Source organism: Triticum urartu, chromosome 5, assembly GCF_003073215.2.
Source record: "Triticum urartu cultivar G1812 chromosome 5, Tu2.1, whole genome shotgun sequence".
NCBI classification, from domain to species: domain Eukaryota; kingdom Viridiplantae; phylum Streptophyta; class Magnoliopsida; order Poales; family Poaceae; genus Triticum; species Triticum urartu.
The window spans coordinates 412,572,928-412,577,572 of record NC_053026.1 but is presented as its reverse complement, the minus strand read 5'-3'; the positions used below and the strand labels follow the sequence as shown (position 1 = coordinate 412,577,572).

General features: G+C 49.7%; 1 long non-coding RNA gene across 1 annotated transcript; it reads right to left on the bottom strand.

The window, feature by feature from the left end:
* Positions 1–382: 382 nt before the first annotated feature.
* LOC125556103 lies at positions 383–4,342 on the bottom strand. The gene is made up of 2 exons (XR_007305005.1): positions 3,726–4,342; positions 383–680 (listed from the first exon to the last, which is right to left on the bottom strand). It is a non-coding gene; the product is annotated as an uncharacterized LOC125556103 (long non-coding RNA).
* Positions 4,343–4,645: the final 303 nt, after the last annotated feature.

The following is a 4,645-nucleotide window of genomic DNA, read 5'->3' as shown; positions in this document are numbered from 1 at the left end:
ACGGACATTTTTTTGGAAAATATAAAAAATACCGAAACTAAGAGTTGCCGGAGGGGAGTCCCATGGGCCCCACGAGGGTGGAGGGCGCGCCCCTGTGCCTCGTGGACTCTCCGTGGGGCCTCCTAACTTGTTCTCGACACCAATCTCTCCTATAAATCCCCAAACCTCCAGAAAATAACCTAGATCGGGAGTTCCGCCGCCGCAAGCCTCTGTAGCCACCAAAAACCAATCGAGACCCTGTTCCAGCACCCTGCTGGAGGGGGGAATCATCACCGGTGGCCATCTTCATTGTTACGCCCCTGATTCAATCGTACACTAATCATACACGCAAATGTGTACGATCAAGATCAAGGACTCACGGAAAGATATCACAACACAACTCTAGACACAAATTAAAATAATACAAGCTTTATATTACAAGCCAGGGTCCTCGAGGACTCGAATACATAAGCTCGCATACATAAGAGTCAGCGGAAGCAACAATATCTGAGTAGAGACATGAGTTAAATAAGTTCGACTTAAGAAGACTAGCACAAAAGCAACATCGATCTAAAAGGCAAGGCCTCCTGCCTGGGAGCCTCCTAACTACTCCGGGTCGTCAGCGGCCGTCACGTAGTAGTAGGCACCCTCGGTGTAGTAGTAAACGTCGATGGTGACATCTGGCTCCTGGACTCCGTCATCTGGTTGCGCCAACCGAGATGAAAGGAAAAAGGGGGAAAAGAGGGAGCAAAGAAACTGTGAGTACTCATCCAAAGTACTCGCAAGCAAGGATCTACACTACATATGCAACATTATCAAAGAAAGGCTGTATATGTGGACTGGGTTGCAGAAATGCCATAATAGAGGGGAGAGCCTGGTCCTGTCGAAGACTAGCATCTTCAGCATCTTGTAGCATTTAGAAGAGTACAGATCAACATAATGTAAAGTAGTAGTAGTGTTATCAACCTCGGCCAGAGATCCTTTCTCGACTCCCTGCGAGAAAGCAATCCCAGAGCCATACTATCCATTTCTCATCTCAAGTATCCAGTTCTAGTTGTATCGATCGGGATACAACTCCAAGTGTCTGTTACCGTAGGACAGGCTATCGATAGATGTTTTCTTCCCTGCAGGGGTGCACCAACTTACCCACCACGCTCGATTAACTCCCGCCGGACACACTTTCCTGGGTCATGCCCGGCCTCGGCCAAACAATACGCTGCAACCCGACCTAGGCTTAATAGAGAGGTCAGCACACCGGACTAAACCTATGCCCCAGGGGTCATGGGCCATCGCCCCGGGAACTCCTGCACGTTGCAAATGCGGCCGGTGAGTAGACCTAGCTACCTCCTTAAAAAGGCAGGTGCTTACGCAGTCCAACCCGGCGCGCGCCACTCAGTCGCTGACGTCTATTAAGCTTCGGCTGATGCATACGATGCGAAACGCCCATACAATGCCCACGTGATGGTTAGTGCTATCAGGACAGAGGCCCCTCGGATCAAATATCGATATCGTAGTGGATTAGGAACGCATGTAACAAGCAGAGACTCACAGAAGACGTGACCCCGTCGCCCCGTCTCGAGGACTTGCGGCAAAGGCTAAGAATGCCCGGCCACGCCTCGTAGTTATCTCGCGGGCACCCTCCAGGTCAACCCGACTCCACATCACTCACAATTAAGCTCGCGCGGGTACCCCTCAGGGCCGACCCATCTTTAGTAACGTGGTTCAGTGTAAAGTCATAGTAACCATAGTAACTGTGTGTCTAACACCAAGGAGAAACCCTCAGGAACCACCCTCGGTGGATTCCACTTGATGTAATCATCAAGGTGAACATAAGAGGAACCACCCTCAAGGTTCACACTTGAGGGTTTGCACGACAGAGTCGTATCGGAAGTGGTTAAGGAGGAAATCAGCCTCGATGACCACGACCAAATAGCTACACTACAGAGATCTCATCAGGAGTGATGTATGAGGTGTCACCCTCGGCACTCGATAGTAACTCTGCAGAGTCGTACAACTAGGGGGGTGATGTGCGGTGTTGGGTCCTGGACGTCGATCACGTTGATCGAGTCATCAAACATAAAGCGGTGCAACTAGGAGAAGGTGGGGGTCACTGATGGATCACTAACCAACCTATACTAAGCAGTTTAGGATAAGCAGGTAAGGTACAATGAGCAGGTTACAAAAGCAGGCTATGCATCAGAATAGGAGAAAACAATAACAGTAGCAAAATCTAATGCAAGCATGAGAGAATGGAATGGGCGATATCGGGATGATCAAAGGGGGAGCTTGCCTGGTAGCTCAGACGAGAAGGAGGGTCGTCGATGACGTAGTCGAACACATGGCAACATCGGCGGCAGTCTCGAAGTCTACCGAAGAAAGGAGGGGGAAGAAATAATAAATATAAGCAAATAGATGAATCACTAAACATAACATGGGAATATGGTGTGCCGGGTGTGACCTAGGGTGAAGGGGCATTGCAACCGGGAATGCTTTCCCGGTTCCGGACATGTGTGAGACAGATGACCGGAGGGGGAATGTTGCATGTTCGCTATGCTAGGGATGTGTCGCGGGCGAACGGACCGCGTATTCGGATTCTTCTCATCGTTCTGAGCAAATTTCATATAGAAAACTTTTTCATCCGAGTTACGGATAATTTTCTATGATTTTTTTAAAGTTTTAAATGATTTTCTAATTTTCTAGAATTATTTTAATTCGAAAATAAATTAATACTTAATTACTAAGTGTACACAGCAGTGGTTTTAGTGGCTGTTAGGTGTTTCCATTTGACTACCTAGTCAGCAGTCAACTAAGACCGTTGACTAGTCAAAGGGCCCAGGAGACCCGCATGTCATTGACTGGGTTATCCCAGTCAGTACTTTGACTGGTCAACGGGACCAGTGGGACCCAGGTGACATTCAAACATATTTTGGCATTTTCTTTTTAAGTGTAAATTTAGCGGAGGGGGGTCCACCTGCCATAGGCTAATAGCTACTCTAACTAGTAATTAACCTTAATCTAATTGAACATGGGGCCGGCCTCACACACACAGAACACACACCCGCACACACAATGCTAGGGGTAAATTCTGTTTTTTATTAAGAAAAGATAGCCTTTTGTGATTTTTATAGGAATTAATCTATGCATTATCTGAAGCAGGTCCAACGTAACAAAATAAAGATTGTTACCTCTACTTTTCGCTCATATAATTTTTACCCATGTTAGGACTTGCCTTATCGCTGTATATGGGCTGTTTAGAGGGCTAGTCATTGTAGAAATACAAAAGCTTGCTAGTAGCTACATTAGCAATCAGCAGCAGCAGTATATTCAGCCGAGCAGCAACGACATGCCCACGAGCTGGGCGCGGGGCGCGGCGCTGCACGGCGTGCGCGTGGACGCGGCCAAGCGTAGGCAGCCGCCAGGGCACACGGCAAGCGCGGCCAGAGGCGCAGCAGCGCGCGCGCATGAGCGAGCGCGTGGACGACACGGGGCGGAGCAGCGGGCAGGAGCTTGCGGCGTCAGCAGCGGCAACATCGGCGACAGCGCATCAGCAGCAAGAGAAGAAGCAGATCAGGGGAGCGAGCAGCAGGCGCAGCCGGCGAGGCTCGCGGCAGGGAGGCACTCGGGGCGCGACCATCACGCGGTGAGCGTGTCCACGCAGATCGCTGCGGGCTCTCGTCTACGGCGGCTACGGCGACTTAGGTGACGAAACAAAGGGGGAAAAACAGGGGAGTCGAAGGAGAGCTCACGTTGAGGCACACGACGGCCGGCGGGAGCTTAGGAGCGCAGGGATTCGGCCGGATCGACGACGAAGGGCGACGGTGATCCAAGGAAGAAGACGAAATTGGCGACGATGCTGGTGGTCCTCCTCGTCGATCCAGGGACGTAGTCGACGTAAACGGACGCGGCGGAACTCCAGAAGACGGTGGAGCGGCGAATGGGCCTCGGTGGCCACGGGTTCGACAGCGACGCGGCCATGGAGCTCTCGGGTCTGCAAGGGGAGGACGAAACCGAGAGGGGAAAGGGGATTTGGGAGCTAGGGTTTGGCCAGAGAGGTCGACCGCGACCTTGTAGGGCGCCAGGGGGCGTGGATGGCCGCCCCATGGCCATCGGCGCCGTGTACGGCCGTCCGATATCCACGAGCGCCCGATGAACAGAGGAAGGGGACGACCTGGCGGTGGGTTGGGCCTCCCAGCCCTTCCTGGGCCTCCTCTATCATTTCTCTTACTTTTTTATAAACTTTTCTGTTTTACTTTTACAGAATCTGTTTGCAATATTTTGAGCCGTCAATTGCTCTTTTTAGAATGTGGAACTTGGCAACATAAATGCATTACAATAACTGACACTGCCACAAAAAGTTTGGGAGGAGTTTGAATTGATTTGGATTTTTCACAAATGGAAAAGCATTTAAGAATGCTGATTTGGTAATGTTTTAAATGCTAGAGCCCAATTAAGAAATCAGGTGATGTAGTTTTCCTTAACAGTTAATTATTATGGAATATTTGTAACCCATCGAACATTTTTATTTGACAGTTTGAATAAATGTTTTCGCACTTGCAATTTGCATTAGATTTTTGGAGTTGATTTGAATTAAGTGGCAATTAGCATAGTAATTGCGATGACTTGGTATTAAACAAGAGAGATTACTGTAGCTTAACTTTCCGGGCGT